A 22,500-nucleotide genomic window follows, 5' to 3' on the forward strand; every position below is an offset into this window, starting at 1 on the left:
TCTTCCGTAGTTGCGTCGGTCGAGTGATCGAACAAGGTGATCTAAGAGAGGGTCCAAGCGTAGGCATTCGTTGGGGGATTCGCGCCGATGGCATAAATTTATGCAATACCCGAGCAACACCGGACGGAGGTGCTAGACGAGGGCTCCCATTTTAGATCGAGTTTTAAAATCACCAAGTAGACGCGGTGAGGGATGGCAACTGCTGCCAAACCTTTTTCCGAAATTGCGACAGCTGAGTGACAAGAAAACATGATCTAACGGAGAGTCCAGGAATAGAACCCTCGAGGGTGGGCTTCATGCCCCTCTAATTGATTCAACTTTGGCGTCCACCATTTCAAAATTTGACATATCCATCTGCCTTGACAGCGGCATTGAATCAATGAGCTGGGCACGGGAGAGGCTCGCGGCAACCACCTCTCCCATTGTAGCCGCGATAGGCTCGCAAAAAATATTGCTAGAGCACCAAGCACCCACCTCATGGCTATAGACAAGGGCTCGCCATTAGATCAACTTCGAAATCGCAGAATGGATGCGGTGTAGAATGGCAACCGCTGCCAAGTCTCTTCCGTAATTGCGTCGGTCGAGTGATCGAAGAAGGTGATCTAAGAGAGGGTCCAAGCATGTAGGCATTCATTGGGGGATTCGCGCCGATGGCAAAAATTTGTGCAATACCCGAGCAACATTGGACGGAGGTGCAAGACGAGGGCTCCCATTTTAGATCGAGTTTTAAAATCACCAAGTAGACGCGGTGAGGGGCTGGCAACCGATGCCAAACCTTTTTCCGAAATTGCGCCAGCTGAGTGACAAGAATACATGATCTAAAGGAGAGTCCAGGAATAGCACCCTCGAGGGTGGGCTTCATGCCCCTCTAATTGATTCAACGTCGGCGTCCACCGTTTCAAAATCTGACATTTCCATCCGCCCTAACAGCGGCATTGAATAAATGAGGGGGTGCATGGGAGAGGCTTGCAGCAACCACCTCTCCCATTGTAGCCACCATAGGCATGCAAAAAATTTTGCTAGAGCGCCAAGCACCCACCTCATGGCTAGAGATAAGGGCTCGCCATTAGATCAACTTCAAAATCGCTGAACAGACACGGTGTAGAATGGCAACCGCTGCCAAGTCTCTTCCGTAGTTGCGTCGGTTGAGTGATCGAACAAGGTGATCCAAGAGAGGGTCCAAGCGTAGGAATTCGTTGGGGGGATTCGCGCCGATGGCATAAATTTATGCAATACCCGAGCAACACCGGACGGAGGTGCTAGACGAGGGCTCCCATTTTAGATCGAGTTTTAAAATCACCATGTAGACGCGGTGAGGGCTGGCAACCGCTGCCAAACCTTTTTCCGAAATTGTGCCAGCTGAGTGACAAGAAAACATGATCTAAAGGAGAGTCCAGGAATAGCACCCTCGAGGGTGGGCTTCATGCCCCTCTAATTGATTCAATGTCGGCGTCCACCATTTCAAAATCTGACATATCCATCCGCCCTGACAGCGGCGTTGAATCAATGAGGGGGGCACGGGAGAGGCTCGCGGCAACCACCTCTCCCTTTGTAGCCGCGATAGGCACACAAAAATTTTTGCTAGAGTGCCAAGCACCCACCTCATGCCTAGAGACAAGGGCTCGCCATTAGATCAACTTCGAAATCACTGAACAGACGCGGTGTAGAATGGCAACCGCTGCCAAGTCTCTTCCGTAGTTGCGTCGGTCGAGTGATCGAAGAAGGTGATCTAAGAGAGGGTCCAAGCGTAGGCATTCGTTGGGGGATTCGCGCCGATGGCATAAATTTATGCAATACCCAAGCAACACCGGATGGAGGTGCTAGACGAGGGCTCCCATTTTAGATCGAGTTTTAAAATCACCGAGTAGACGCGGTGAGGGCTGGCAACTGCTGCCAAACCTTTTTCTGAAATTGCGACAGCTGAGTGACAAGAAAACATGATCTAAAGGAGAGTCCAGGAATAGCACCCTCGAGGGTGGGCTTCATGCCCCTCTAATTGATTCAACGTCGGCGTCCACCTTTTCAAAATCTGACATATCCATCCGCCCTGACAGCGGCGTTGAATCAATGAGGGGGGCACGGGAGAGGCTCACGGTAAACACCTCTCCCATTGTAGCCGCGATAGGCACACAAAAAATTTTGCTTGAGCGCCAAGCACCCACCTCATGCCTAGAGACAAGGGCTCACCATTAGATCAACTTCGAAATCGCTGAACAGATGTGCTGTAGAATGGCAACCGCTGCCAAGTCTCTTCCGTAGTTGCGTTGGTCGAGTGATCAAAGAAGGTGATCTAAGAGAGGGTCCAAGCATAGGCATTCATTGGCGGATTCGCACCGATGGCATAATTTTATGCAATACCCGAGCAACACCGGACGAAGGTGCTAGACGAGGGCTCCCGTTTTAGATCGAGTTTTAAAATCACCAAGTAGACGCGGTGAGGGATGGCAACCGCTGCCAAACCTTTTTCCAAAATTGTGCCAGCTGAGTGAGAAGAAAACATGATCTAAAGGAGAGTCAAGGAATAGCACATCTAGGGTGGGCTTCATGCCCCTCTAATTGTTTCAACGTCGGCGTCCACCGTTTCAAAATCTGACATATCCATCCGCCTTGACATCGGCGTTGAATCAATGAGGGGGGCACAGGAGAGGCTCGCGGCAACCACCTCTCCTATATAAGCTATTAGTGCGAGGCTCGCTCTGCATTAGAAATTAGCGAGCACAACGACATCTGCCTTAAAAATCCAAATCCTTTAAAATTCCTACCAAATAGCCATTCACGACCCAATTTTTTATGAGGTCGGCAGAGGAGTAAAAGATTGCCATTGGTTAGGAGATGTGAGTTCATGGAGCCAAGGGACTGAAATGGTCATCGAGCTCATCCAATCAACTGGATGAATTTCACCTTGAAGAGGCCCAATCCAAAAGTTCCGGAGGTCATCTCCTGGAACTCTGGAGAACAGGGCCCATCTTACATGCAAACTCTGCTACTGCACAAACATAGGTTGCAATTAAAGAGAAATTGCGAGGTCGTCACAATGGCCCGAGGCCAATGGCTCCGACTAAGTAAATTTTCTCTTGCAATCACCATGCCGCCGTTCACAGAGAGATCTCCCCATTCACTTATGACGCGATGCACAATCCAATGTGTAGACGCGAGCTCGCCCTTGAAAGAAAGACCACTTTCCAAGACATCCCCCGATGACACATTGAAACGTCAACTGCTGTCGAACCACTCCCAATGTCGTGCCGATCGAGTTGGCACAGAGGCGACCTTATGGAGCTCCCGTGTAGCAATCGGGATGTGCTTTCGTGCCCATCTCTCACAAAAACCAATGTTAGCTGTGGACAATTTTGGAATCCAAGGGCTCGCATCCATCGATATCGTCGGCACTGGGTCTATATATTCAAAGGCCACGGAGAGGTTCCGATAAGAGAAGCTCCCTTGCTCGCTCGCACAAACATCCTAAATTCTAGACACAAGCTCCCGCCCTTAGCATCGCTCTCCAGATCACCGCAATGACACATTGGAATGACAACCGTTGTCGAACAACTCCCGAAATTGTGGCAATGCAGTGAGAAAGAAGAGCAACTTTGGGGAGCCGCGCATAGAAAATGGGCTGTGCTGCTGCTTCATTCCGCTCTTATATAGATCCGAAATCGTTGATTTCATTTGGAATCCGAGGCTGCATTCGTCCTTGCTCAAACAAGCAATGGCTCTTCTAATTGAATGGCCACGGGGAGCTTCCGATAACAAAGGCTCCCTTGTCACTCGTGATGCATAGGCCAACTGCTAGACGACGGGTCGCCCTTCAGATCGCTGCCCAGGCAACCACCACAACGGCACCATTGGAACAACAACCGCTACCGAACCGTTCTGAATATTTTGTGCCAAAGAAGTTGTTGCGTAGAGAATGACTTTGGGAGAGAGAGCCCTCGCATAGCAAAATCGGGATGGCTTCACGGCCCTCCCAATAGAAACGATGCTGGTGCCAATATTCCAAAAATCCGAATAATGTGTCTTTCGCGAACACCAGCACTGATTTCTATTGGGGAGGGTCGCCGAGAACTTTTGTGGAATGGCAACCGCTGCCAAGCCTGTTTCATAATTGCGTCGGTCGAGTGATCGAAGAAGGTGATCTAAGAGAGAGTCCAAGGCTAGGGATTCGTTGGGGGACTCGCGTCGATAGCAAAAAAATTATGCAATACCCGAGCAACACCGGACGGAGGTGCTAGACGAGGGCTCCCGTTTTAGATCGAGTTTTAAAATCACCAAGTAGACGCGGTGAGGGCTGGCAACCTCTGCCAAACCTTTTTCCAAAATTGTGCCAACTGAGTGACAAGAAAACATGATCTAAAGGAGAGTCAAGGAATAGCACCCTCGAGGGTGGGCTTCATGCCCCTCTAATTGATTCAACGTCAGCGTCCACTGTTTCAAAATCTGACATATCCATCCGCCCTGACAGTGGCGTTTAATCAATGAGGGGGGCACGGGAGAGGCTCGCGACAACCACCTCTGCCATTGTAGCCATGATAGGCACGCAAAAAAATTTTGCTAGAGCGCCAAGCACCCACCTCATGGCTAGAGACAAGGGCTCGCCATTAGATCAGCTTTGAAATCGCTGAACAGACGCGCTGTAGAATGGCAACTGCTGCCAAGTCTCTTCCGCAGTTGCGTCGGTCGAGTGATCGAAGAAGGTGATCTAAGAGAGGGTCCAAGCATAGGCATTCGTTGGGGGATTCGCGCCGATGGCATAAATTTCTGCAATACCCGAGCAACACCGGACGGAGGTGCTAGATGAGGGCTCCCATTTTAGATTGAGTTTTAAAATCACCAGGTAGGCGCGGTGAGGGCTGGCAACCGCTGCCAAACCTTTTTCCGAAATTGTGCCAACTGAGTGACAAGAAAACATGATCTAAAGGAGAGTCCAAGAATAGCACCCTCGAGGGTGGGGTTCATGCCCCTCTAATTGATTCAACGTCAGTGTCCACCGTTTCAAAATCTGACATATCCATCCGCCCTGACAGCGGCGTTGAATCAATGAGGGGGGCACAGGAGAGGCTCGCGGCAACCACCTCTCCCCTTGTAGCCGCCGCGATAGGCACGCAAAAATTTTTGCTAGAGCGCCAAGCACCCACCTCATGGCTAGAGACAAGGGCTCGCCATTAGATCAACTTTGAAATCGCTGAACAGACGCGCTGTAGAATGGCAACCACTGCCAAGTCTCTTCCGTAGTTGCATCGGTCGAGTGATCGAAGAAGGTGATCTAAGAGAGTGTCCAAGCGTGTAGGAATTCGTTGGGGGATTCACGCCGATGGCATAAATTTATGCAATACCTGAGCAACACCGGACGGAGGTGCTAGACAAGGGCTCCCATTTTAGATTGAGTTTTAAAATCACCAAGTAGACGCGGTGAGGGCTGGCAACCGCTGCCAAACCTTTTTCCGAAATTGCACTAGCTGAGTGACAAGAAAACATGATCTAAAGGAGAGTCCAGGAATAGCACCCTCGAGGGTGGGCTTCATGCCCCTCTAATTGATTCAACGTCGGCGTCCACCGTTTCAAAATCTGACATATCCATCCGCCCTGACAGCGGCGTTGAATCAATGAGGGGGGCATGGGAGAGCCTCGCGGCAACCACCTCTCCCCTTGTAGCTGCGATAGGCATGCAAAAAATTTTGCTAGAGCGCCAAGCACCCACTTCATGCCTAGAGACAAGGGCTCGCCATTAGATCAACTTCGAAATCGCTGAACAGACGTGGTGTAGAATGGCAATCGCTGCCAAGTCTCTTCCATAGTTGCGTCGGTCGAGTGATCGAAGAAGGTGATCTAAGAGAGGGTCCAAGCGTAGGCATTCGTTGGGGGATTCGCGCTGATGGCATAAATTTATGCAATACCCGAGAAACACCGGACGGAGGTGCTAGACGAGGGCTCCCATTTTAGATCAAGTTTTAAAATTCACCGAGTAGACGCGGTGAGGGCTGGCAACCGCTGCCAAACCTTTTTCCAAAATTGCACCAGCTGAGTGACAAGAAAACATGATCTAAAGGAGAGTCCAAGAATAGCACCCTCGAGGGTGGGCTTCATTCCCCTCTAATTGATTCAACGTCGGCGTCCACCGTTTCAAAATTTGACATATCCATCCGCCCTGACAGCGGCGTTATGCCCCCGATGCCAAGTCTCTTCCGTAGTTGCGTCGGTCGAGTGATCGAACAAGGTGATCTAAGAGAGGGTCCAAGCGTAGGCATTCGTTGGGGGATTCGCGCCGATGGCATAAATTTATGCAATACCCGAGCAACACCGGACGGAGGTGCTAGACGAGGGCTCCCATTTTAGATCGAGTTTTAAAATCACCAAGTAGACGCGGTGAGGGATGGCAACTGCTGCCAAACCTTTTTCCGAAATTGCGACAGCTGAGTGACAAGAAAACATGATCTAACGGAGAGTCCAGGAATAGAACCCTCGAGGGTGGGCTTCATGCCCCTCTAATTGATTCAACTTTGGCGTCCACCATTTCAAAATTTGACATATCCATCTGCCTTGACAGCGGCATTGAATCAATGAGCTGGGCACGGGAGAGGCTCGCGGCAACCACCTCTCCCATTGTAGCCGCGATAGGCTCGCAAAAAATATTGCTAGAGCACCAAGCACCCACCTCATGGCTATAGACAAGGGCTCGCCATTAGATCAACTTCGAAATCGCTGAACAGACGCGCTGTAGAATGGCAACCGCTGCCAAGTCTCTTCCGTAGTTGCGTCGGTCGAGTGATCGAAGAAGGTGATCTAAGAGAGGGTCCAAGCATAGGCATTTGTTGGGGGATTCGCGCCGTTGGCATAATTTTATGCAATAGCCGAGCAACACCGGACGGAGGTGCTAGGCGAGGGCTCTCGTTTTAGATCGAGTTTTAAAATCACCAAGTAGACGCGGTGAGGGATGGCAACCGCTGCCAAACCTTTTTCTAAAATTTTTGCCAGCTGAGTGAGAAGAAAACATGATGTAAAGGAGAGTCGAGGAATAACACATCCAGGGTGGCCTTCATGCCCCTCTAATTGATTCAACGTCGGCGTCCACCATTTCAAAATTTGACATATCCATCCGCCTTGACACCGGCATTGAATCAATGAGAGGGGCACGGGAGAGGCTCGCGGCAACCACCTCTCCTATATAAGCTATTAGTGCGAGGCTCGCTCTGCATTAGAAATTAGCGAACACACCGACATCCACCTTAAAAATCCAAATCCTTTAAAATTCCTACCAAACAGCCATTCACGACCCAATTTTTTATGAGGTCGGCAGAGGAGCAAAAGATTGTCATCGGTTAGGAGATGTGAGTTCATGGAGCCGAGGGACTGAAATGGTCATCGAGCTCATCTGATCAACTGGATGAATTTCACCTTGAAGGGGCCCAATCCAAAAGTTCCGGAGGTCATCTCCTGGAACTCTCGAGAACAAGGCCCATCTTACATGCAAACTCTGCTACTGCGCAAATATAGGTTGCAATTAAAGAGAAATTGTGAGGCCGTCACAATGGCCCGAGGCCAATGGCTCCGACTAAGTCAATTTTCTCTTGCAATCACCATGCCGCCATTCACAGAGAGATCTCCCCATTCACTTGTGACGCAACGCACAATCCAAGTGCTAGACGCGAGCTCGCCCTTGAAAGAAAGACCACTTTCCAAGACATCCCCCATTCACTTGTGACGTGACGCACAACCCAAGTGCTAGACGCGAGCTCGCCCTTGAAAGAAAGACCACTTTCCAAGACCATCCCCCGATGACACATTGGAACGAAAACTGCTGTCGAACCATTCGCAATGTTGTGCCGATCGAGTTGGCACAGAGGCGACCTTAGGGAGCTCCCGCGTAGCAATCGGGATGTGCTTTCATACCCATCTCTCACAAAAACCAATCTTAGCTATGAACAAATTTTGACGCAATGACACCATTGGAACGACGATCGCTATCAAACAACTCCCGCATTTGTGCCCCGATGGAGTGAGAAAGAATAGCAACTTTGGGGAGCCGCACATCGCAAATGGGCTGCTGCTTGATTCCGCTCTTATATATAGATCTGATGTCATTGATTTTGTTTGGAATCTGAGGCTGCATTCGTCCTTGCTCACACCAGCAATGGCTCTTCTCATCGAATGGCCATGGGGAGCTTCCGATCACAAAGTCTCCCTTGTCACTCGTGATGTGCCTCCAAGGTGGGCTTCATGCCCCTCCAATTGATTCAACGTCGGCGTCCATCGTTTCAAAATCTGACATTTCCATCCGCCTTGACACCGCTGTTGAATCAATGAGAGGGGCATGGGAGAGGTTCGCGGAAACAACCTCTCCTATATAAGCTATTAGTGCGAGGCTCACTCTACATTAGAGATTAGCGAACACATCGACATCCACCATAAAAATCCAAATCGTTGAAAATTCTGACCAAACAGCCATCCACGACCCAATTTATTATGAGGTCGTCTAAGGAGCAAAAGATTGTCATCGGTTAGGAGATGTGAGCTCATGGAGCCAAGGGACTGAAATGGTCATCGAGCTCATCCGATCAACTGGATGAATTTCACCTTGAAGGGGCCCAATCCAAAAGTTCCCGAGGTCATCTCCCAGAACTCTCAAGAATAAGGACCGTCTTACTTGCAAACTCTGCTACTGCGCAAACATAGGTTGCAATTAAAGAGAAATTGCCAGGCCATCACAGTGGCCCGAGGCCAATGCTCCGACTAAGTCAATTTTCTCTTGCAATCACCATGCTGCCTTTCACAGAGAGATCTCCCCATTCACTTGCGACGCGACGCACAATCCAAGTGATAGACGTGAGCTCGCCCTTGAAAGGCCAGGCAACTTTCTGAGACATCCACCGATGACACATTGGAACGACAACCGCTGTCGAACCATTCCCAATGTTGTGCCGATCGAGTTGGCATAGAGGCGACCTTAGGGAGCTCCCGCATAGCAATCGGGATGTGCTTTCGTACCCATCTCTCACAAAAACCAATCTTAGCTGTCAACAAATTTAGAATCCAAGGCTCATATCCATCGATATCGTCGGCACTGGGTCTATATATTCAAAGGCAACGGAGAGGTTCCAATAAGAGAAGCTCCCCTACTCACTCGCACAAACATCCCAAATGCTAGACATAAGCTCCCGCCCTTAGCATCACTCTCCAGATTGCCGCAATGACACATTGGAACGACAACCACTGTCAAACAACTCCTGAATTTGTGCTGATGGAGTGAGAAAGACGAGCAACTTTGGGGAGCCGCGCATGGCAAACGGGCTGCTGCTTCATTCCGCTATTATATATAGATCTGATGTCGTTGATTTCCTTTGGAATCCGAGGCTGCATTCGTCCTTGCTCACACAAGCAATGGCTCTTCTCATCGAATGGTCACAGGGAGCTTCCGATTACAAAGGCTCCCTTGTCACCCGTGATGCGCAGCCCAACTGCTAGACGACAGCTCGCCCTTCAGATCGCTGCCCAGGCAACCACAACAACGGCACCATTGGAACGACAACCGCTGCCGAACCATTCCAAAATTTTTTTGCCAAAGAAGTTGTTGCAAAGAGAACGACTCTGGGGAGAGAGCCCTCACATAGCAAAATCGAGATGGCTTCACGGCAGCTGGATGGGATTTGAATTCATGCAGCCAAGGGAGTGAAATGGTCATCGAGCTCATCCGATCAACTGAATGAATTTCACCTTGAAGGGGCCCAATCCAAAAGTTCTGGAGGTCATCTCCTGGAACTGTCAAGAACAAAGGCCAATCTTACATGCAAACTCTGCTACTGCGCAAACATAGGTTGCAATTACAGAGAAATTGCAAGGCCGTCACAATGGCCCGAGGCCAATGCTCCGACTACTAAGTCAATTTTCTCTTGCAATCACCATGCCGCCGTTCACAGAGAGATCTCCCCAATCACTTGTGACGACGCACAATCCAAGTGCTAGATGCGATCTCACCCTTGAAAGGCCGCGTTCCAAGACATCCCGATGACACATTGGAACGACAACCGCTGTCGAACCATTCCCAATGTTGTGCCGATCGAGTTGGCACAGAGGCGATCTTAGGGAGCTCCCGCGAATCGATCGGGAAGTGCTTTCGTACCCATCTCTCACAAAAACCAATGTTAGCTGAACAATTTTAGAATCCAAGGCTCGTATCCACCGATATCGTTGGCACTGGGTCTATATTCAAAGGCCACAGAGAGGTTCCGATAAGAGAAGCTCCCCTGCTCTCTTGCACAAACATCCCCAAATGCTAGACGCAAGCTCCCACCCTTAGCATCGCTCTCCAGATCACCGCAATGACACATTGGAACGACAATCGCTGTCGAACAACTCTCAAATTTGTGCCGATGGAGTGAGAAAGAAGAGCCAGATCGGGTCGACAAAAATGGCTAAGCTAGATTGGGTCGGCCAGCATGGCTCGGCCACCATTTTTCGCCGAGAGCTTTCGATATTAAAGCTCCCATGTAGCAGCGATAAGTACACCATGACAAGATTGCTAGAGCGCCGAGCACCCATAGCAAATTGCCATTATACCAAGCAACGCCGGAGTGCTAGACAAGGGCTCACGTTTAGATCAAGTTTTAAAATCACCAAAAAGACACGCCATGGATCGGCAACCGTTGCCTCACCTTTTCCAAAATTGAGTCATCGGAAAACATGATCTAAAGGAGAGCCGAGGAAAAGCACTGAGATCGCTTCATGCCCCTTTCATTCATTCAACATCAGCATACACCGTTTGAAAACCCAACAATCCGATCCGCCTAGACACCAATGTTGAATCAATGAAAGGGGCATGGGAGAGGCTCGCGGCAACAACCTCTCCTATATAAGCTATTAGTGCGAGGCTTGCTCTGCATTAGAAATCTGCGATAGCGCGGACAAAAACCTTAAAAATCCAATTCAATGAAAAATGTGACCAAATAGCCATCCATGACACCGTTTTTAGAGCTCACCCAGATCAGCTCGGCCAGAATGGCTCTCCCAGATCGGCTCGGCCAGCATGGTGACTTGCTGACTCGGTGAGAGTACTTCGAACTGTCAAGAACAAAGGCCAATCTAACATGCAAACTTTGCTACTGCGCAAACATAGCTTGCAATTATAGAGAAATTGCAAGGCCGTCACAATGGCCTGAGGCCAATGCTCCGACTACTAAGTCAATTTTCTCTTGCAATCGCCATGCCGCCGTTCACAGAGAGATCTCCCCATTCACTTGTGACGACGCACAATCCAAGTGCTAGACGCGAGCTCGCCCTTGAAAGGCCGTGTTCCAAGACATCCCGATGACACATTGGAACGACAACCGCTGTCGAACCATTCCCAATGTTGTGCCGATCGAGTTGGCATAGAGGCGATCTTAGGGAACTCCCGCGTATCGATCGGGAAGTGCTTTCGTACCCATATCTCACAAAAACCAATGTTAGCTGAACAATTTTATAATCCAAGGCTCGTATCAATCGATATCGTCGGCACTAGGTCTATATTCAAAGGCCACGGAGAGGTTCCAATAAGAGAAGCTCCCCTGCTCGCTTGCACAAACATCCCCAAATGCTAGACGCAAGCTCCCGCACTTAGCATCGCTCTCCAGATCACCGCAATGACACATTGGAACGACAACCGCTGTCGACCAACTCCTGAATTTGTGCTGATGGAGTGAGAAACGAGAGCCAGATCGGGTCGACAAAAACGGCTAAGCCAGATCGGGTCCGCCAGCATGGCTCGGCCACCATTTTTCACCGAGAGCTTTCGATATAAAAGCTCCCATGTAGCCGCAATAAGTACACCATGACAAATTGCTAGAGCGCCGAGCACCCATAGCAAATTGCCATTATACCAAGCATCGCCGGAGTGCTAGACAAGGGCTCACGTTTAGATCAAGTTTTAAAACCACCAAAAACACACGCCATGGATCGGCAACCGCTGCCTGACCTTTTCCAAAATTGAGTCATCGGAAAACATGATCTAAAGGAGAGCCGAGGAAAAGCACTGAGATCGCTTCATGCCCCTTTCATTGATTCAACATCAGCATACACCGTTTGAAAACCCAACAATCCGATCCGCCTAGACACCAATGTTGAATCAATGAAAGGGGCATGGGAGAGGCTTGTGGCAACAACCTCTCCTATATAAGCTATTAGTGCGAGGCTCGCTCTGCATTAGAAATCTGCGATAACGCGGACAACTCCCTTAAAAATCCAATTCAATGAAAAATGTGACCAAACAGCCATCCACGACACCGTTTTTGGAGCTCGCCCAGATCGGCTCGGCCAGCATGGCTCGCCCAGATCGGCTCGGCCAGCATGGCAACTTGCTGACTTGGTGAGAGTACTTCGAACTGTCAAGAACAAAGGCCAATCTAACGTGCAAACTCTACTACTGCGCAAACATAGGTTGCAATTATAGAGAAATTGCAAGGCCGTCACAATGGCCCGAGGCCAATGCTCTGACTACTAAGTCAATTTTCTCTTGCAATCGCCATGCCGCCGTTCACAGAGAGATCTCCCCAATCACTTGTGACGACGCACAATCCAAGTGCTAGAAGCGAGCTCGCCCTTGAAACGCCGCGTTCCAAGACATCCCGATGACACATTGGAACGAAAACCGCTGTCGAACCATTCCCAATGTTGTGCCTATCAAGTTGGCACAGAGGCGATCTTAGGGAACTCCCACGTATCGATCAGGAAGTGCTTTCGTAACCATCTCTCACAAAAACCAATGTTAGCTGAACAATTTTAGAATCCAAGGCTCGTATCCATCGATATCGTCGGCACTGGGTCTATATTCAAAGGCCACAGAGAGGTTTCGATAAGAGAAGCTCCCCTGCTCGCTTGCACAAACATCCCCAAATGCTAGACGCAAGCTCCCACCATTAGCATCACTCTCTAGATCACTGCAATGACACATTGGAATGACAACCGCTATCGAACAACTCTCGAATTTTTGCCGATGGAGTGAGAAAGAAGAGCCAGATCGGGTTGACGAAAACAGCTAAGCCAGATCGGGTCGGCCAGCATGGCTCGGCCACCATTTTTTGCCGAGAGCTTTCGATATTAAAGCTCCCATGTAGCCGCGACAAGTACACCATGACAAATTGCTAGAGCGTCAAGCACCCATAGCAAATTGCCATTATACCAAGCAACGCCGGAGTGCTAGACAAGGGCTCACGTTTAGATCAAGTTTTAAAATCACCAAAAACACACGCCATGGATCGGCAACCGCTGCCTCACCTTTTCCAAAATTGAGTCATCGGAAAACATGATCTAAAGGAGACCCGAGGAAAAGCACTGAGATCGCTTCATGGCCCTTTCATTGATTCAACATCAGCATACACCGTTTGAAAACCCAACAATCCGATCCGCCTAGACACCAATGTTGAATCAATGAAAGGGACATGGGAGAGGCTCGCGGCAACAACCTCTCCTATATAAGCTATTAGTGCGAGGCTCGCTCTGCATTAGAAATCTGTGATAGCACGGACAACTCCCTTAAAAATCTAATTCAATGAAAAATGTGACCAAATAGCCATCCACGACACCGTTTTTGGAGCTCGGCCAGATCGGGTCGGCAAGAATGGCTAACCCAGATCGGGTCGGCCAGCATGGCTCGCCCAGGTCGGCTCGGCCAGCTTGGCTCAGCCAGCATGGCTCGCCCAGATCGGCTCAGCCAGATCGAGTCAGCCAGCATGGTGACTTGGTGACTCGGTGAGGGTACTTCGAACCGTCAAGAACAAAGCCCAATCTTACATGCAAACTCTGCTACTGCGCAAACATAGGTTGCAATTATAGAGAAATTGCAAGGCCGTCACAGTGGCCCGAGGCCAATGCTCCGACTACTAAGTCAATTTTCTCTTGCAATTGCCATGCCGCCGTTCACAAAGAGATCTCCCCATTCACTTGTGATGACGCACAATCCAAGTGCTAGACGTGAGCTTGCCCTTGAAAGGCCGCGTTCCAAGACATCCCGATGACACATTGGAATGACAACCACTGTCGAACCATTCCCAATGTTGTGCTGATCGAGTTGGCACAGAGGTGACCAAACAGCCATCCACGACACCGTTTTTGGAGCTCAGCTAGATCGGCTCAGCCAGAACGGCTCACCCAGATCCGCTTGACCAGCATGGCTCGGCCAGCATAGCTCGGCAAGAACGGCTCGCCCAGATCGGCTCAGCCAGCATGGCTCGCCCAGATCGGCTCGGACAGCATGGCTCAGCCAGAATGGCTCGGCCAGAACAGTTCACCCAGATCGGCTCGGCCAGCATGGCCCGGCCAGAACGGCTCGGCCAGCATGGCTCGGCCAGAACGGGTCGCCCAGATCGACTCAGCCAGAACGGGTCGCCCAGATCGGCTCGCCCAGATCAGCTCGGCCAGCATGGATTTCCCAGAATGGCTCAGCCAGATCGGGTCGGCCAGAATGGCTCGCCCAGATCGGCTCGGCCAGCATGGCTCGGCCAGAACGGCTCGGCCAGATCCAGACGGTTACTTGATGAACGGACTTAGAGATTCGACTTGGTGGGCCGACCTGGCGGGGTGACTTGATGAACGCACTTGAAGGGTCGACTTGGTGGGGTGACTCTATGAACGGACCTAAAGAGTTGACTTGGTGAGAGTACTTGGCGGGGTGACTCGATGAAAGGACTTAAAGAGTCGACTTGGTGAGAGTACTTAGTGGGGCGACTTGATGAATGCACTTGAAGAATCGACTTGGTTAGAGTACTTGGTGGGGTGAGTTGATGAACGGACTCAAAGAGTCAACTTGGTGAGAGTTCCTGGTGGCTCGACTTCATGAGTAGACTTAAAGAGTCAACTTGGTGAGAGTACTTGGCAGGGTGAACTGATGAACGAACATAAAGAGTCGGCTTGGTGGGAGTACTTGGTGGGCCGACCTGGTGGGGTGACTTTATGGATGGACTTAAAGAGTCGACTTGGTTAGATTACTTGTTCTGGTGACTTGATGAACGGACTTCAAGAGTCAACTTGGTGGGGTGACTTGATGAAAGGACTTAAAGGGTCGACTTGGTGAGAATACTTGGCGAGGCGACTTGATGAACGGACTTAAAGGGTCGACTTGGCAGGGCGACTTGATGAACGGACTTAAAGAGTTGACCTGGTGGGCCGACTTGGCAGAGTGACTTCATGAACGAACTTAAAGAGTCCACTCGGTGGGTCGACCTGGCGGGGTGAATTGATGAACGAAGTTAAAGAGTCAACTTGGTGAGAGTAATTTGTGGGCTGACCTGGTGGGGTGACTTGATGAATGAACTTAAAGAGTCGACTTAGCAGGGTGACTTGATGAATGCACTTGAAGGGTCGACATGGTGGGGTGACTCTATGAACGGACCTAAAGAGTTGACTTGGTGAGAGTACTTGGTGGGGTGACTCGATGAAAGGACTTAAAGAGTCGACTTGGTGAGAGTACTTGGGTGGCTCGACTTTATGAGCAGACTTAAAGAGTCCACTTGGTGAGAGTGGGCCTAACGGGGTGAGTTGGTGGGGCGACTTGGCGAGTGATATTAGAGAGCCGACGTGGTGAGGCGACTCAGCGAGTTGGTTCGTTGAGATGACATGGTGAGCTGACTTGGCTAGTCGACCCGGCGAGCGAACTTAAAGAGTCGACTTGGCAACGTACTCGAGTCGACTTGGTGAGGCGACTCGGCGAGCGGGCTCAAAGAGTCAACATGGTGAGGTGACTCATTGAGTCAACATGGTGAGGTGACTCATGGTGAGGAGCTATCCTTGAGGCGACTTGGTGGGCCTACTTGATTAGTCGACTTGGTGAGCCGACCTGACGAGCTGACACAGTGAGCGGGCTTAAAGAGGCAACGACTTGGCGGGGTAACTCAGCAAGCCAACTTATCGAGGCGAGATGGTGAGTCGACTTGGTGAGCTGAGTTGGTGAGCGCACTTAAAGAGTCAACTTCATGAGGTGACTCGGCAAGTTAGCCCGCTGATGCGACTTGGGCGGGCCAACCTGGCGAACAAACTTAAAGAGGCAACTTGGGCGGGCTGACCTGGCGAGCGAACTTAAAGAGTTGACTTGGCAACGTACTTGAACAACCGACTTGGTGAGCTGACATGGTGAGTGGACTTAGAGAAGCAACTCGGCGGGGCGACTTGATGAACGGACTTAAAGGGTCGACTTGGCGGGGTGACTTGATGAACGGACCTAAAGAGTTGACTTGGTGAGAGTACTTGGCGGGGTGAATTGATGAATGGACTTAAAGAGTCGACTTGGTGGGAGTACTTGGTGGGCCGACTTGATGAACGGACTTATAGAGTCGACTTGGTGAGAGTAGTTGTTCTGGTGACTTGATGAACGGACTTAAAGAGTCGGCTTGGCGGGGTGACTTGATGAAAGGACTTAAACAGTCGACTTGGTCGGGTGACTCGATGAACGAACTTAGAGGGTCGACTTTGCGGGGTGACTTTATGAACGGACCTAAAGTGTTGACTTGGTGAGAGTACTCAGTGGGGTGACCTGATGAACAGACTTAGAGAGTCGACTTGGTGAGAGTCCTTGGTGGGCCGATCTGGTTGGGTGACTTCGTGAACTGACTTAAAGAGTCGACTTGGTGGGAGTACTTGGTGGGGTGACTTGATGAATGGACTTCAAGGGTTGACTTGGCAAGGTGACTTGATGAACGGTCCTAAAGAGTTGACATGGTGAGAGTACTTGGTGTGGTGACTTGATGAAAAGACTTAAAGAGTCGAATTGGTGAGAGTACTTGGTGGGGTGACTTGATGAACGCACTTGAAGGGTCGACTTGGTGGGGTGACTTTATGAACGGACCTAAAGAGTTGACGTGGTGAGAGTGCTTGGTGGGGTGACTTGATGAAAGGACTTAAAGGGTCGACTTGGTGAGAATACTTGGCGAGGCGACTTGATGAACGGACTTAAAGGGTCGACTTGGCAGGGCGACTTGATGAACGGACTTAAAGAGTTGACCTGGTGGGCCGACTTGGCAGAGTGACTTCATGAACGAATTTAAAGAGTCCACTCGGTGGGCCGACCTGGCGGGGTGACTTGATGAACAAACTTAAAGAGTCGACTTGGTGAGAGTAATTTGTGGGCTGACCTGGCGGGGTGACTTGAAGAATGAACTTAAAGAGTCGACTTGGCGGTGTGACTTGATGAACGCACTTGAAGGGTCGACTTGGTGGGGTGACTCTATGAATGGACCTAAAGAGTTGACTCGGTGAGAGTACTTGGTGGGGTGACTCGATGAAAGGACTTAAAGAGTCAACTTGGTGAGAGTACTTGGTGGCTTGACTTTATGAGCAGACTTAAAGAGTCCACTTGGTGAGAGTGGGCCTAACGGGGCAAGTTGGTGGGGCGACTTGGCGAGTGGTATTAGAGAGCCAATGTGGTGAGGCAACTTGGCGAGTTGGTTCGTTGAGATGACATGGTGAGCTGACTTGGCGAGTCAACCCGGCGAGCGAACTTAAAGAGTCAACTTGGTGAGGCGACCCGGCGAGTGGGCTCAAAGAGTCAACATGGTGAGGTGACTCATTGAGTCAACATGGTGAGGCGACTCATGGTGCAGAGCTATCCTTGAGGCGACTTGGTGGGCCTACTTGATTAGTCGACTTGGTGAGCCGACCTGACGAGCTGACACGGTGAGCCGGCTTAAAGAGGTGACGACTTGGCGGGGTAACTCGGCAAGCCAACTTATCGAGGTGAGATGGTGAGTCGACTTGGTGAGCTGACTTGGTGAGCGCACTTAAAGAGTCAACTTTGTGAGGTGACTCGACGAGTTAGCCCGCTGATGGGACTTGGGCGGGCTGACCTGACGAACGAACTTAAAGAGGCGACTTGGGCGGGCTGACCTGGCGAGCAAACTTAAAGAGTTGACTGGGCAACGTACTTGAACAACCAACTTGGTGAGCTGACATGGTGAGTGGGCTTAGAGAAGCAACTCGGCGGGGCGACTTGATGAACGGACTTAAAGGGTCGACTTGGCGGGGTGACTTGATGAACGGACCTAAAGAGTTGACTTGGTGAGAGTACTTGGCAGGGTGAACTAATGAACGGACTTAAAGAGTCAACTGGGTGGGAGTACTTGGTGGGCTGACTTATAGAGTCGACTTGGTGAGAGTAGTTGTTCTAGTGACTTGATGAACGGACTTAAAGAGTTGGCTTGGCGGGGTGACTTGATGAAAGGACTTAAACAGTCGACTTGGTCGGGTGACTCGATGAACGAACTTAGAGGGTCGACTTTGTGGGGTGACTTGATGAACGGACCTAAAGAGTTGACTTGGTGAGAGTACTCGGTGGGGTGACCTGATGAACAGACTTAGAGAGTCGACTTGGTGAGAGTCCTTGGTGGGCCGACCTGGTTGGGTGACTTCGTGAACTGACTTAAAGAGTCAACTTGGTGGAAGTACTTGGTGGGGTGACTTGATGAACGGACTTCAAGGGTCGACTTGGTGAGGTGACTTGATGAACGGTCCTAAAGAGTTGACATGGTGAGAGTACTTGGTGTGGTGACTTGATGAAAAGACTTAAAGAGTCGAATTGGTGAGAGTACTTGGTGGGGTGACTTGATGAACGCACTTGAAGGGTCGACTTGGTGGGGTGACTTTATGAACGGACCTAAAGAGCTGACTTGGTGAGAGTGCTTGGTGGGGTGACTTGATGAACATAGTTAAAGAGTCGACTTGGTGAGAGTAGTTGGTCGGGTGACTTGATGAACGCACTTGAAGAATCGACTTGGTTAGAGTACTTGGTGGGGTGACTTGATGAACGGACTTAAAGATTCGACTTGGTGGGCTGACCTGGCGGGGTGACTTGATGAACGGACTTAGAGAGTCTACTTGGTGAGAGTACTTGGTGTGCTGAGCTGGCCGGGTGACTTGATGAACAAACTTAAATAGTCAACTTGGTGAGAGTACTCGGTGGGCTGACCTGGTCACGTGACTTGATGAACGGACTTAAAGAGTCAACTTGGTGGGCCGACTTGGCCGGGTGACTTGATGAACGAACTTAAAGGGTCGACTTGGTGGGTTGAACTAGCGGGGTGACTTGGTGAGAGTACTTGGTGGGCTGACCTGGCAGGGTGACTCGATGAACGAACTTAGAGAGTCGACTTTGTGAGAGTACTTGGTGGGTCAAACTGGCGGGGTGACTTGATGAACGAACTTAAAGAGTCGACCTGGTGAGAGAACTTGGTGGGCCGAGCTGGTGGGGTGAATTGATGAATGAACCTAAAGAGTCGACTTTGTGAGAGCACTTGGTGGGCCGACCTGGCAGGGTGAGTTGATGACCGAACTTAAAGGGTCGACTTGGTGAGAGTACTTGGTGGGCCGACCTGGCGGGGCGACTTGATGAACGAACTTAAAGAGTCGACTTGGTGAGAGTACTCAGTGGGGTGACCTGATGAACAAACCTAAAGAGTCAACCTGGTGAGAGTACTTGGTGGACCGACCTGGCGGGGTGACTTGGTGAGCAAACTTAAAGAGTCGACTTGGTGGGAGTAGTTGGTGGGCTGACCTGGCGGGGTGACTTGATGAACGAACTTAAAGAGTCGACCTGGTGGGCCGACTTGGCAGAGTGACTTCATTAACAAACTTAAAGAGTCCACTCGGTGGGCCGACCTGGCGGGGTGAATTGATGAACGAACTTAAAGAGTCAACTTGGTGAGAGTAATTTGTGGGCTGACCTGGCGGGGTGACTTGATGAATGAACTTAAAGAGTCGACTTGGCGGGGTGACTTGATGAACGCACTTGAAGGGTCGACTTGGTGGGGTGATTCTATGAACGGACCTAAAGAGTTGACTTGGTGAGAGTACTTGGTGGGGTGACTCGATGAAAGGACTTAAAGAGTCAACTTGGTGAGAGTACTTGGTGGCTCGACTTTATGAGCAGACTTGAAGAGTCCACTTGGTGAGAGTGGGCCTAATGGGGCGAGTTGGTGGGGCGACTTGGCGAGTGGTATTAGAGAGCTGACATGGTGAGGCGACTCGGCGAGTTGGTTCGTTGAGATGACATGGTGAGCTGACTTGGCGAGTCGACCCGGCGAGTGAACTTAAAGAGTCAACTTGGCAATGTACTCAAGTCGACTTGGTGAGGCGACCCGGCGAGCAGGCTCAAAGAGACAACATGGTGAGGTGACTCATTGAGTCAACATGGTGAGGTGACTCATAGTGAGGAGCTATCCTTGAGGCGACTTGGTGGGCCTACTTGATTAGTCGACTTGGTGAGCCGACCTGACGAGCTGACACGATGAGCGGGCTTAAAGAGGCGACGACTTGGCAGGGTAACTCGGCAAGCCCACTTATCGAGGCAAGATGGTGAGTCGACTTGGTGAGCTGACTTGGTGAGCGCACTTAAAGAGTCAACTTCGTGAGGTGACTCGGTGAGTTAGCCCGCTGATGTAACTTGGGCGGGCCGACCTGGCGAACGAACTTAAAGAGGCGACTTGGGCGGGCTGACCTGGCGAGCGAACTTAAAGAGTTGACTTGGCAACGTACTTGAACAATCGACTTGGTGAGCTGACATGGTGAGTGGGCTTAGAGAAGCAACTCGGCAGGGCGACTTGATGAACGGACTTAAAGGGTCGACTTGGTGGGGTGACTTGATGAACGGACCTAAAGAGTTGACTTGGTGAGAGTACTTGGCAGGGTGAACTGATGAACGGACTTAAAGAGTCGACTTGGTGGGAGTACTTGGTGGGCCGACTTGATGAACGGACTTATAGAGTCGACTTGGTGAGAGTAGTTGTTCTGGTGACTTGATGAACGGACTTAAAGAGTCGGCTTGGCGGGGTGACTTGATGAAAGGACTTAAACAGTCGACTTAGTCGGGTGACTCGATGAACGAACTTAGAGGGTCAACTTTGCGAGGTGACTTGATGAACGGACCTAAAGAGTTGACTTGGTGAGAGTACTCGGTGGGTTGACCTGATGAATAGACTTAGAGAGTCGACTTGGTGAGAGTCCTTGGTGGGCCGACCTGGTTGGGTGACTTCGTGAACTGACTTAAAGAGTCGACATGGTGGGAGTACTTGGTGGGGTGACTTGATGAACAGACTTCAAGGGTCGACTTGGCGAGGTGACTTGATGAACGGTCCTAAAGAGTTGACTTGGTGAGAGTACTTGGTGTGGTGACTTGATGAAAAGACTTAAAGAGTCGAATTGGTGAGAGTACTTGGTGGGGTGACTTGATGAACGCACTTGAAGGGTCGACTTGGTGGGGTGACTTTATGAATGGACCTGAAGAGTTGACGTGGTGAGAGTGCTTGGTGGGGTGACTTGATGAACATAGTTAAAGAGTCGACTTGGTGAGAGTAGTTGGTCGGGTGACTTGATGAACGCACTTGAAGAATCGACTTGGTTAGAGTACTTGGTGGGGTGACTTGATGAATGGACTTAAAGATTCGACTTGGTGGGCTGACCTGGCGGGGTGACTTGATGAACGGACTTAGAGAGTCGACTTGGTGAGAGTACTTGGTGGGCTGAGTTGGCCGGGTGACTTGATGAACAAACTTAAAGAGTCAACTTGGTGAGAGTACTCGGTGGGCTAACCTGGTCACGTGACTTGATGAACGGACTTAAAGAGTCGACTTGGTGGGCCGACTTGGCCGGGTGACTTGATGAACGAACTTAAAGGGTTGACTTGGTGGGTCGAACTAGCGGGGTGACTTGGTGAGAGTACTTGGTGGGCTGACCTGGCAGGGTGACTCGATGAACGAACTTAGAGAGTCGACTTTGTGAGAGTACTTGGTGGGTTGAACTGGCGGGGTGACTTGATGAACGAACTTAAAGAGTCGACCTGGTGAGAGAACTTGGTGGGCCGAGCTGGCGGGGTGAACTGATGAATGAACCTAAAGAGTCAACTTTGTGAGAGCACTTAGTGGGCCAACCTGGCGGGGTGAGTTGATGACCGAACTTAAAGGGTTGACTTGGTGAGAGTACTTGGTGGGCCGACCTGGCGGGGCGACTTGATGAACGAACTTAAAGAGTCGACTTGGTGAGAGTACTCGGTGGGGTGACCTGATGAACAAACCTAAAGAGTCGACCTGGTGAGAGTACTTGGTGGGCCGACCTGGCAGGGTGACTTGGTGAGCAAACTTAAAGAGTCGACTTGGTGAGAGTAGTTGGTGGGCTGACCTGGCGGGGTGACTTGATGAACAAACTTAAAGAGTCGACCTGGTGGGCCGACTTGGCAGAGTGACTTCATGAACGAACTTAAAGAGTCCACTCGGTGGGCCAACCTGGTGGGGTGACTTGATGAACGAACTTAAAGAGTCGACTTGGTGAGAGTAATTTGTGGGCTAACCTGGTGGGGTGACTTGATGAATGAACTTAAAGAGTCGACTTGGCGGGGTGACTTGATGAACGCACTTGAAGGGTCGACTTGGTGGGGTGACTCTATGAACGGACCTAAAGAGTTGACTTGGTGAGAGTACTTGGTGGGGTGACTCGATGAAAGGACTTAAAGAGTCGACTTGGTGAGAGTACTTGGTGGCTCGACTTTATGAGCAGACT

The 22,500-nt window shown here is 50.5% G+C and overlaps 1 long non-coding RNA gene across 1 annotated transcript in view; it reads left to right on the forward strand.

Annotated features, from left to right (window-relative positions):
* The window catches only part of LOC149548589 (uncharacterized), a 152,129-nt gene that overhangs the window by 7,942 nt on the left and 121,687 nt on the right, over positions 1-22,500 (forward strand). The window lies entirely within an intron of this gene.

The sequence above is a fragment of the Cupressus sempervirens genome, chromosome 7, assembly GCF_028749045.1.
Source record: "Cupressus sempervirens isolate cs-2001-9-10 chromosome 7, ASM2874904v1, whole genome shotgun sequence".
NCBI lineage: Eukaryota > Viridiplantae > Streptophyta > Pinopsida > Cupressales > Cupressaceae > Cupressus > Cupressus sempervirens.